Genomic DNA, 13,209 nt, shown 5'->3' on the forward strand with positions numbered 1-13,209 from the left:
TTTTTATTATGTGTATGGATAATATAAATAAGTTTATGTCCTTTTCATGTAATTTGTTAAGTTATAAACAACGAAGAGGAAACATTCTTCACCTCAGCAAAGACTCCATTGTCTAAAATCCTCTTTAAAGTGTATTTTATAGAGATAAATCTGTACTCTTTAATAATCATGTGTGGTCACCTAAAATTCAAAGTGAAGGTTAATGGTCAAAATATTCTTGAATTTAGTGGAACCCATTTACCTCAAACTACTTCTGCAGGGCTTTATCACCTCTAATAAAAATGCCAGGAATGTATGTATGATGGAAATATCATAAGAAGGTGAATGGAAGTAGGACAAGAAGGAACAGGATGAACTCTTATTGAAAGTTCTATACATAGGAATGTAAGTGCTGCTCTAAGGAGCCATGAGAAAACAGATATGTCACCTATAAAGTGAACTATTCAAAAACCTTATTCTTTCTAAAGACTTAACAGTTTCTGGGTTTCATATGTGGATAATTACTAAATATTAGTAATACTTTACTTGATTTTTCTGGTTTATTTTATGCCTCATCATTTAAAATGGTACACCAAGAAACTGAATATCAAGAGATAAAAACATAAGCAGAGCTTAATTGAATTGTGGCTTTTTATGTTAGTGATTCTTAATGCTTTTATTTTTTAGTTTCCTATTATATTTTATTATTTAGATTACAGATTGAAATTTGATTTCTGCTTGTGTTTTCCATAAAATATACAAATTTCGCCTGTGCAGAAATCCAGTATTTGTTACTTTCTCCCACTAGGAAAGAATAGCATCATCCTCAAAAAGAAAAGAGAAGAACATGAACAGTTTCCAGAAAAAGCAAGGATATATTACTTGCAGAGAAGAGTTAGTACGCATAGTAATTAGCCCGTGGTGCTGAATATGCCCAGAATAAAACCCTAGATAATCAGTGACAAACTTTAAAAGCTGGGAGTTTCATTAGCTGTCTTCATCTCTTATCTGTCATTATAGACTATAACCTGCGGTAAATACAATGCACTGTGGAGTGGGGAATGGCAGCATGGTGGAGGCCAAAGAAGATTTGGTCATGGATGTTTTGAAGACTCCTTGACTCCTCCTTCCCATCTGGCTCTGTGAATAGGTATGACTTCATGATCACAGTAGGTTTTATGGAAGATGGTCCTCCGTTCAGTCTAAGATACCTCTGAGATGATACTTCAGAGTACACTTTAGTTCAGAAGATAAATGTGGTTACAGTAACAGGAGAGACAGTGTTCAAGCAGGCTCTAGGAAATGAAATTCAAGCCATCTTGGACATGATTGTTCCTATTGCCACTGTAATCTGTGGCAGGCTCCTGGTGACAGGCTTCTGTAGAACTTAGAAGTGTGCTGTGCTGAGTCTCCTGGTCCTCCCAGGAGCCCAGCAGCACATTGCCTGCCTTTCTTTAGCACCATCTGTCTCCTCAGCTCATCTGCTCCCCGCGAGAGATGCCACTTCATACTGCATGCATCTTCCCCATCTGCATGGTACTTGGCCATTCCAGCTCACTCGTTTGGAAGTTAGTGTATTAGAATAAAGTTGAAAGGCTGCCCACTTGCTCTCTCTGGTATGCAGAAATGTATCATTAGCACTGAAGCTCTCATACATGACTCAGGAAAGCCAATCAAAATCTGGGAGAGGTTAACGCACTAGTGTGAGTGATTCAATAGCAGTGAGCTGATGTGGGGAACATCATCTATACTGTCCTCTATTTTGAGCAAAGCTTAGTTCACAATCTTCCCATCCTTGTCCCCAGCAATGAAGGATTTCTGGGATCAATAGAAGCCATGGCAACAATAGTATTTCTTCTGCTGGTTCTCAGGAATCAAAGGGGTTTGCCATGTGCATACCCCAGTGGGGCCAGTCACGGCAAATGCTCTAATTGGTAGCTCTTAGAAAGCATGTTAGACTGTAGAATATGAATAATGATGTCACACCCAGCCCAGCAGCACTGACACTGGTTTTTGAAACTGAGATCTTGAAATCGAGCTCGGTTAGGACTGGGAAGATCTCCATCTCTGTTTCTTTTCAACAGTGATGTACAGAAGGGCATCCATCTGCATGCCACAGGTTCTCAGTCATGTCTGAAAGGAATAATGATGTGGTCCTCCTCCAAGAACAGCTATCTCAACCTGCCAGCCATTGTGCAGGTGAAAGAGATCATGTAGGACAACTTGATCAAGCCTGCATGGCTGGGCTCTGCCAATATCTCTGTGGGTTCGTGTATCATCATCACCTGGTCCTATCAATAGCACCAGGACCTCCATTGCAGCTTAGTTATGTTCTATTGGAATGTTTTTCATTAGCAAGGATGAAATAATACAAATCTTATGTTAGTTAAGGGTTGCAGAAAATTTAGGAAAGTCTGTGAATGATTAAATGCTGACAGAATCTTATTTGTCTTCCTTCAAACAGTGCTGAATGGAAATGGCCCTCATCATCTCAAACTTCATAGGTCTCTTAGTTTCATTGTATGTGGATAGTGTGTGTGTGTGTGTGTGTGTGTGTGTGTGTGTGTGTGTGTGTGTGTGTGTGTGTATGTGTGTGGTGTTGCTGTTGTTGTTAATTTTACAATGTTTCACAAATTATCAAGTTACTGTATAAAATTTTATTACCAGTAGTCTGGAGAATCTAATGTTTTCCCAGAGACAATTTTTTTCTTTTTTCTTTTTTTCGGAGCTGGGGACCATAGACAGATTTTTATGAATTATTTTTTCTCTTCTAGTTAAGTTTCAGAGTAATATCTAGGTCCACATGTACAGAAATCAAGAGCAGACATATGTATAAATGCACATATCTTTGAAAAACAATGTTAATTTATTTCTCATTATTTTCCCACATTCAGTGACTCTATCTCTTGGCTCCTTCACCATGGATGCTGCTATCCAATCCTCCTAATAATATCTCATGGTGTCAATACCTGAGTTATAGCCCCACCAAACCTCTTGGGTTGAATGAACTCATTCACTATATGTTATAAGCCATTTGGCAGGAGCTCTCCCTCCCACTCTTCTCTGTAATTTGGTATATCTGGCATTCTACCTCCCTTCCTTCCTTATAGTTACCATTGTGATAGGGCTGTGGCTCAGTAGTCGTACTCTCTTTATCATTGGGTTTTATAACCAAAAACAAAAGTTAAAATAGATACAATGGAAAGCTACTGTATAATTCAGGTATTTCTTTTCTGCTTCTAAGATACCACTTTCATTTATTTTCTAAGTGAAATTTGGGTTTTATCAAAGGTAGTTAATTAAATATATTTAATCATCAAGGTCAACAGAGAGAGGCATTCAGGAAGAAAGAAAGGCATATTCTAGAGCAAAGGTGAAGTTTTCAAAGAGTGCCCCCCTTGACTCAGTCTTTGATTCTGTCCCTCCATGAAATTCAATTTTCTCATGACACGTTTGCCTCATAAAACTCCTATAGATAAATCTGCCTTCTTTGTTTCCCATTCTTCGACCTTAGTTCCCAGGGGTCTAGTATATGAGCTCTAAGCACCTTATAGTTGGCCTCTGCAGATTTGCCTGCCTCATCAGCCATTCTGGCAAGTTTCAGATTGTAGTCTTCCCCATGTCTTACCTTAATTCCTCAGCTGAATCACTCAGCTGCCACGAAATCAAATCATATACCATTTAATATATTTGTCTGTTAATACATAACCCCCCAATGCATTTCCCTATGAAATCTGACGCAGGTTCTTTTCTCTCACTGCTGACCCCATCTCATCTCTCATTTCACCTGAAACCTTGGCATATACTGCCGTCTCATCTTCAGGCCTTAAAATCAATGTATGTGCAGCCACTCCTGTCAACAGTGCCATATATCACATATGATTTACAAATGGCCCATGCTTTCCACTTATTCTACATCTTCCTTCATTTTCACAATTTAAATCTTAGCATTTTATTGGAGCCTACCTTATCAATTAAAAGGTCTTATTTGAAGGCCCCCTGGGTTTCTCTTCTCTAAAGTGTACTCCCACAAAGTATTCTTCATTTCAGTTAAAAACACCATTCCCTCTTGCCCAAACCAGAAACTTAAGAGTTCACAGTATTTTCTGTCTACATTCAGTACATGTAAATTTTTATCTGATTTCACCTTTCTTCCAAATATTTCCAGAACCACGATTATGATACAATTCAGCTCTTCATTACTATTAGATGCTGAAGACAAATATGAAAATTAAAACAATGATGGGGAGGTTGGTTGGGATGACAGAGGACTACAGTTAAGTATGTCCTAAGTACTGAAAATTGCTCATCTTCATAAGTCCCCAGTAAGAAATAAGGGGTTATACACAATATAAATAATAATATAAATTTGTTTTCCAGAGCATTAATGGTTGGTCAGGAGTCAGAATCATGGCTACATTATGTACAATAGATTATAATAAAGCTATTTAATAATGCTTCAATGCATCACAGTTATCTGAAATGTACAATCACTAGAGGTAAAGGAATCATACTCATCCCCTCCAAATAATCTATCTACTCTCTTACTCTCTCCACTTCTCATAGATCTCCTATCATCTGTAAAACAACCACCAGCAGCAGCAGCTGCAGCAGCAGCAGCAGCAGCAGCAACTCAGCCTCCTATTTGTGCATTTGAAGACCTTCAGAAGAGCCTCCCATGGCCAACATTTGGTTCTTTATTAGTTTGTCTATGGGCCGTTTTATCTCTTTTTTTTCTCACTAATGACGGCTGCTCATGCTATAACCCCAGTCGGGTCCACTGCAGAGGAGAAGTACCATGAATGGGGACGAATAGATTCTCCAACTTTAAATCCAAATGACTACTTCAAATTCCCTAGAATAGCACATGCTACAGCCATGTACTCATCCTATAAAAGGGGTTTTAAGACAGTGTTTATTTCTCAAGAGCGTTTTAGTTAAGACTTACATTTTTATGGGTCTTAATAAGTGCTGCTACTTTATGCTCAACTAATTTTCATGTTTGAATAAATGTAAATCACAGGACTAACACTATGAATTTTATGTTTGCCTTTCTCTAGCCATATTGGATGTATGCTTGTTAAAAAACCTGACAATGTATATGATTTTAGGCAAGAGAACTACTATAGTAAACATGCCAGACAGGGTCTTTCATCATAGGAGAAAAGTTTAATGTGGAAAAATATACAATGAACAGATTTACATGAAAAGAAAAATGCTGATTTTGAAAATTTAAAGAACAAATATCACACAGTGAGACAGAGCCTGACTGTTTTCGTTCAGGCACCTGGTCAGTGTATCCCAGAGACACCACCTGGTAACTGAATGGCGGTAAACAAAAGCAGGTTTGGAAGGAGCAGCCAGTACATACAGGTCACAGCATGGAATCAGCTAGTTTGCTGCTTTATTTGAAGAAGAAAGAAACTAAGACTGTTGTGAGACTCAAACAAGCTTTGTGCATTTAATTTCTGTCCTAAGGGGCATACAAACTAGTTCTTTCAACTTTGTATGAGATTATACTATTATGCCGATGAATATTTCATGAAAAGAACATATTTTTCTAAAATCTTAGGTGACCCACATCTCAGTATTACTACAGATTGTCATTAAATGACTTCAGAGTACTTGAATAAATGGAATTTTTAGTTACTACATTTTAGAAATGCAAACAGTATCTTAAGTTTTCAGGCATACATATATGAAGTTTTCCCAAAGAAATAAATGGTAAAATAAGAAAATTGAGCAGAATAAGAGCATAACGTTCAGGGAGTGGAAACTGTACTAGTTTCTTATTGTTTTTTTCCTTATCACAAATTTCTATTTACCATATGGGAAATAAAAATGAAAATGATGCAACAATTCCTTATTACCTCTAAAGTCATAGGCCAATGCCCTGCAAGCCAATGCCAGGCAGTGTTCTTACTGTCTACCATCTGGACACATCTGCAGTGGACTTACAGTCCAATTGGAACTCCAAGAAAAAGACACCACTCAAGCTGTACTGTGCACTTAATATTTACTGTTAGGCTCTTTATATTCTAAAAATTTAAGAACTATAAAGGGTTAAGTCATTCAAATGCTTCTATCTTCCAATATCTTTTCTTCAGTACCTAATATCGAATCTGTGTTTTTATGCATCCATGTAAGTAGTCTGATACTGAGGCACACTCCAAACCCCAGTCCGTTTTCACCATTTATCCTTTTAACTTGTTTTACATTTTTATTTCCATATTTAAAATATATATGAAAAATATTTGCATTTTTCTGATAAATGTATGTGAGGAACATTCACTGTTCTTAGGAACTCAAAAGAAAATCATCTAGTTCAAGGTTCAAATATGAATGACACAATATTTTCCTGTTACTCTATAACTATTTCTATTATTCTCAGTGTTGTTTACTAAATGCCTCTCTAAACAGGCCCTTCTCCTGCCATTTATTAGCATTACTCTAGGTAATTACTCTAGGTCCTATCACCCTGTGTGACCAAGAACTCTGTGGCCCTCTGGAATTATGAGTGCATTCCGTAGCATATCAACACACTACACATGAAAACCAAACTCATTGGCTGTGGCGTGGGAGCTCGAACTGAATGATGCAGTAGTTGCTTGGGATGTTCTATAACAGCTATAAATATTTTATATTTTATATGTGAAATTCTAACAGACTATTGCCTCCCCACTGATCTACATTCCCCAGTCTACAGATATGTTTTCTTACTTGTAGTCTATAAATAAAGAAAACTGTTGTTTTACAGCTTCTTATTTGCAATGAGAGGAAAAAAATAAATGTATGCACATGCATACACACAAACAAATGTATACATATACATACATACACACGTATAAATATATGCATATATATGCAGACGTATGCACACATACGTATGCATATTTATTTTCCTTCTCAGGAGCTTTCGGTCAAAACATTTTTTTCTCTTTCTTTGGACATTAATACCAATTTTAAAATTCCAGAGGTAATTAAAATCACTATTTCTGATGTAAAATTACCATATTGATCTACAGCTTCTTAGATAACTGTCTGCGGGATGAAATATCAAAGCTGAAGAGAGGAAGCAGGTTTCATATCTATGGCGCATGCGTTTCTCCATTGCAGAGGACTGTCACCAAGGAATGTGGATGTGAGGGAGAACTTTTCAAGATTCCGGAGTACCTATTAGAAGATGAGACTTGTCTGTGCTTGCATTAAAGATCCATAAACAGGGAAACAAACTACAGTGGTTACTCACAGTTTATTTTTAAGGAAAACAAAAAATCAGATAGGTAGACCTCAAAAGCTTAACCATGTCTCAGATCCTAAGTCACACAGTATAGTTGACAGTGTTATTTAATATTTAATATATCTGTATACCTATTCATTACATTTACTGTTAATTTTATTTTTTTAATTTGACATTTTTAGCAGATAAGATTTTATGCATGTTCTTTAAATTACATTCATTTTCACAGGGTTGTAATAGAGCCTGCAGGACACTGACCAGAGGTTTAGAGGGGAGAGGTTGCCTGCTTTTCAGTGTAAGTTACAAAAGCATTTATGAAAGAAAGTTCTAAAGCATTTAACTGTGAGGATAGTTAAACAGAGCTATCAGCAGAGCGCCCAAATAGCCATGTCAAATATAAGTGTTTACACATTCTGGTTCTGGAGGGAGATTAGAAGCTCACGGGATCAAGAGAAGCCCCGTGCCCTTTTATGTTTTCATTCTAAGGACGCTTTCTTTGCGAACCTGTCAGTTCCTGTTTTCCCTTCACTTGTAAACCAGGTGTAATACTTTCTAATAATAAGCCAAGAACATGCTTAGTTAATAATCCTTCCAAAATTAAGTGCGATAAAAAAATGAAGGTTGGCTCACTGTCCTACCCAATTATCTAAATATGTTTAAACTCTCTCCAAAACCCAGAGAAATAGAACAGAATGTAATAATTATATGGTGCTTATACACATATAATCATCAGATTAATGCTGCATCCTTTGTTCTACTCCTGAAAGGAAAGGGAAGCTGATTCAAAGACAGAGAAAACCCTTATAAACACATGAAAATATTTTAATTGCATTATTATTGATAATAATTTTTAAATGATCACAGCACAGTATATTTATGCTGCATCTTTTCTTTGAAATTTTGTCGTGACTTTAATTGAAACATAAAGTACTTTTAAGCACTCTCAGTGCCATAAAATATCATTTCAGTCAAAGAGGATTAAACTGTTTCTTATAGAAACGAAACATCCAGGTACACTGTTTTCTAAAGCATTTGAGAAATAGTGTTTCCCTCACCATGAGGTTTTAACTAAGTACCATGTTATTAACCAGTTTGACTCATGTTTCTTTTGAACACATTGCTTGTCAATCTATTTCAAATAAGGAACATATTCTATTTCCTCCTAGAAGGACAAAGGAATCAGCAGAAGACAGCCCCCAGCTCAGTTACATTGATTTCATTACTTCTTGTGTTAGACTTAAAAATGTCATCCCTCTAATCTTACTTCCCTGCCCCGTACTCTGCCTTGCTCCTGAGAAAGTTCTGAAGCCATTTTCTCACATGCCCTTGCCTAGGGGTGGGCTTAATTAACTCAGATATATGTGGGGGTTTTAGCACTTGGCATTTTCTGCTGTTTCAGAGTCTCCAAACATGTGCAGTTCTCTTCTCAGGTTCTGAAAACTTCAGCTCCAAAGTGCTCTGTTCCATTGGTAAGGCACTGCAACTCTCAAGTCTTGCTGCTGCCTTTCTAGTGCTCAGGGCTATCATCTCCCTATTTTAATCTATCATTAAGAGGCAGCAGACTGTTGTTTGTTTTTATTTTTTTAATCTAACAGGATGGCTAAAGTGGAGTTCCTTGCACCTGTCTTCATTTAAACTGTTGTTAAAATTCTACAAGTCAGAAAGGACCAGTAATGAACTGGGAGTCTTCTCTGGGGCTTTTCTAAGCACTCACGGGCATGGTTTGCAATGATGAATGCTGGGATATTTCCCCAGCACAGACAGTAAATATGCACAGCAAACCAGTTGAACGGGTTGGAGAAGCCAGTCCTACTACCCTCAGGCTGTACCTGACAGCCACAGACACCCAGGCACCTATATTTCTTCTAGACTTTTTGTTTGTTTTGTTTGTCTTTTACTAGCCAAGAAGAAACAGCATTGTTTCTTAAGCCCTATGATGAGAAGCACTTCCCTGGGTTCAGATGGCTTCTGGTTGAAAGGAAAGTTTAACTAAATGTCTTAAAAGTGAATATGCATACAATATAGTCAAGAAGAAAGGCAAAACTGTATGGTCCAGTCCCATCATAGCCTGTGTTCCAAGACACGGTAAATGCAAATAGTAAGATATGTCACTATTGAAAACACTTCGAAGATTGTCTTTCATTATAGATAAAGGAAGTATGTGCCTTTAGAAAAGAATGAACCAAATTCTTTTAAGTTACCGGCACTGGATGGTTGGTGGAGAGTGAAGTTTTGAAGAACTGTTGAATGAAAAGAAGGACTTTTTTTTCTTTCTTAATTCCATAGGATTTCTGCTTGCTCCTCCACACAATGGATGCACAGAACTCAATATTTTCCAAGCTCTTCTTCTGACCTGACAATGTTAGTTTCCCATGGCAGTTTTCCCTTTCCTTTGTCAGTTACTCCTCTAAGTGTACTGCAGAAGACTTCTCCTGCTAACAGCTATCTAGGGTTGGCAAGGCCTTCCACTGAGCCCAGCCAATTCCTCAGAATCATGTTATTCCCCCTGCCTGGCCTTGTATAGACTGTAAATAGTTGTTTCCTAGAACAAAAGAACAAGAAGGGGCAAAGGAGAGCTGTTATCTCAAGCACCCTATACCACCTGCCTTGCTGAGGGGTAAGCAAGGGGCAGACACAGTATGTGGAAAGGAGGGTTGAAGAAACTCACCATTGAAGAAGACCTCCTTTCACCTTGTGAGAACTCAAAACTCCACTACATTTTACTCAGAAATCTCAGGGGTGAATTAGTGCCCATGTCATTATAAGAAGTCTAGTAGCCTTATAACATGTGACTAAGGATAACACCGGAGGAAGAACATGGGAAAAATGCACAAGGACTGAATTCTGAAACAGTAGTAATCTGGAGATGGCCACAAGTTGACTGATTATATATCATCCACTTTTTTTTATTGTTTTATTTGATCATTTCATGCTTGTTTATAAGATACACCTGAAGCTGAAAATTAAGTCATTTAAGAAAGAAAAGAGGTAAGAAGCCCCCTTTTTATATACAGTGGTAGCCTCTAGGGAATCCTAAACTACAGAACACTTTAGGTAGTTAGTCAAGAAAGGAGCACTAGCTCATCCAGTCACCTGAATCATAGCTTCCACCTGTGTTCCAGACCAAAAGACAGACCTGTGAAGTTACCCACAATGTGTAAGAAAATAGTTCTTCCATTCGTCATCAAGGAGCAATGCTTAGAAACCACATCCCTATTATTTATGTATATTAGTCATAGCTGGGCATTCTGTCTTAACCTACATAATTCACATTGGAATCCTGGAAATATTATGAACTACCATCACAAATTTCATATCTTAAATTCTCTGTCTGGTTACTTTGATATGGGGCTCAAAGAAATTACTTTTCCTGTTTGGAAAGATGATTGAAATACCTTCATATTAGGCTGACAAAAGAATTGGATTAAGTTAACTGTAAAAGCCTGGCTTCCAATGCTGTTAGAATATGAACAATTTGGAACATGTACATCCAAATATTTGGGTGGGAGTTGTACACATACACACACACACACACACACACACACACACACACACACACACACACACACACACACATCCTGCTCTAACATAACACCCATAGTTCTGAGGAATAGGAAGTCCTGGATCCCATATCAGCATAAGGCATGGAAGCTCTTACTACATCTTCACATGGCAGGAGCCATAAGAGTAATAGAGCACCAACTTCTCACATCCACCCTGCCTACAGCTGCACTGCGCTACTTAAAACAATGCTCATGACAAAAGCACCCCCAAGAGGGACTGCTTTCTGTCACAGATTCATTCTAAACAACACACTCAGGCCATAGATTTAGACCATCTATCCTCTATTTCTACCCAGAGATCGCCCACATATCAAATAGTCTACAGAAACATCTTCGGAAAAGTCACAGCTCAAAGGCACACATAAGAGTTCCAATGACAAGGTAACAATAATGCAAAGTCCTCAAAGACAAACCACTTGCCACTCAGAGATCCATTTCATATTTGAAGAAAAACATTTGAATGTAGTATTTCAAACATAAAATTCCAATTTTCAAACATGTTAGCAATAATTACTATTATTTCAAGAAACTTAAGAGTTTTAATTTTCTTTATTACATTCTTTTCTCTATCTTCCTTCTTTCCTTCTTTCTTTCCTTCCTTCCCTCCCTCCCTCCCTTCTTTCTTCCTTCCTTCCTTCCTTTCTTTCTTTCTCTCTTTCTTTCTTTCTTTCTTTCTTTCTTTCTTTCTTTCTTTCTTTCTTTTCTTCCTTTCTATATAGCTGAGGTTATCCTGCAACTCACTACACAATCCAGTCAAGCTGTAAACTCTTGGCACACTTTCTACCTCAGCTTCCCAAGGGCTAGAATTAGAGATGTGACTCACCATCACCAGCTCAGAATTTCTTAAATAAATGCCACTAGGTAAAAGATAAAATTATTGAAAAATAGTTTATTCCATTTATTTTGATCATCGAAACTGAGTTTCAGACATAGGACTAGTTAGAGCATAGACACCCCAACAAAGTTGGGATAGCCTGTAAATACTCTAGGTTACATCTGATTCAATAGATAGTAAGCAAATATCAAAAAATATCTTACCTTTAAACCATAATCAAAACTGAAAGTTATCCCTACATTCATTCTTTATATTGTGAATAAATTCAGAAATAATTTAGAATTATTGAAGTTCCTTTGTTTCCCATTACCCCTCAAAAGTGTCTCCTTGTCTTAAGGTGACTAAGACTGAAATGATAGCGTATCGGCACTCCCAGATGATAGGCATGAACTGTGTAGTTCTGCTGAGGATCTATTTCAAATAAGATAGTGTCAGAAGAAGACAGGACATGTGTTACCAGAAAGTCCCTGCAGTCCACCTAAAGAAAAAACCAATCAATCAATCAAACAAACAAATATACAAAAAGGACCTATATTTAACAGGTCCATAGAGTATTCTCCAACTTAATTGACTTAAAGAGCCAAGAGCACTGTTTTGTAGCTTGAGGCACAGCAGTAAGCTGACTTAGTGCATTCCATCTTCTAGGCCAGATCTGCATATGTTTCCTTCATGTGTTGTGATTAGAAATTCTTTAAGTGGTATATCTGTTACCTATATACGAATAGGAAAGCACAAAATGTGTATTCATATTCCAGGATTCAACTGTATTAACACTATCATTTGCACAGAGTGGGGGTTGGGGAGGGCTTTATGTCCTTCTACACTTAGGTTCTACTTTGGGACTGTATAAGAATAGCATTCAAAGAGCCATCAGATGCCAGCAGCTATGTATACATTTTATATATAGTGAATTTATGAGATGCTCTTTTAATCTAGGTATCTCTCATGCTCTTCCACGGAATACTATCATATATATGTGTACATATATGTATATGTATTGGTAAATATATGAAATTCTTGGTTAATAAATAAATATGAATAAATTATTTTTAAAAATAAAATGTTTTTTTGTAAATGAACCTTTTAATCTTATTTTACTCTTCAATTTGATTCATGAAATAATGATATTTAGCTATTACTGAGAGTACTTTCTAATAATAACATTTACACAGTATTCCAAGAGGTAACTGAGAAATGATACAAAGATTTACAAAATAAAATTTTGTAATTCTTAAGCAAGTATAGTGAATACAAATAAAACAAAAAAATCAGTAATTTACTTGTAAATTGAATGATTCTTTAACTGTCAACAGGTCAAAATCATCTGTTGTCTCTCACAACTGTGCTACATTTGACAGTTATACCTATATTTTGTTTCCTTATTGTATAAAATGTTAATATTTTACAGTTGGTAATAAGACTTTTCATAATTTCATAAGAATCCATCTAGACAAAAAGTAATATCAAGTTCATTTTTAAAATTATGCATTGACAATAATACCATTTTTTAAACCTGGTAAGCAATTTTCTACTATGGATAAGAGAAACACTGTGAAAAAAATTGAAAGAAAATATTTATTTATTCATTTAAT

At 36.6% G+C, this 13,209-nt stretch overlaps 1 protein-coding gene across 5 annotated transcripts in view; it reads right to left on the reverse strand.

The window, feature by feature from the left end:
- Naaladl2 (N-acetylated alpha-linked acidic dipeptidase-like 2) overlaps positions 1–13,209 on the reverse strand; it is a 1,352,651-nt gene that overhangs the window by 983,147 nt on the left and 356,295 nt on the right. The gene's annotated exons all lie outside the window — the stretch shown is intronic.

The sequence above is a fragment of the Rattus norvegicus genome, chromosome 2 (genome assembly GCF_036323735.1).
Source record: "Rattus norvegicus strain BN/NHsdMcwi chromosome 2, GRCr8, whole genome shotgun sequence".
Lineage (NCBI taxonomy): Eukaryota > Metazoa > Chordata > Mammalia > Rodentia > Muridae > Rattus > Rattus norvegicus.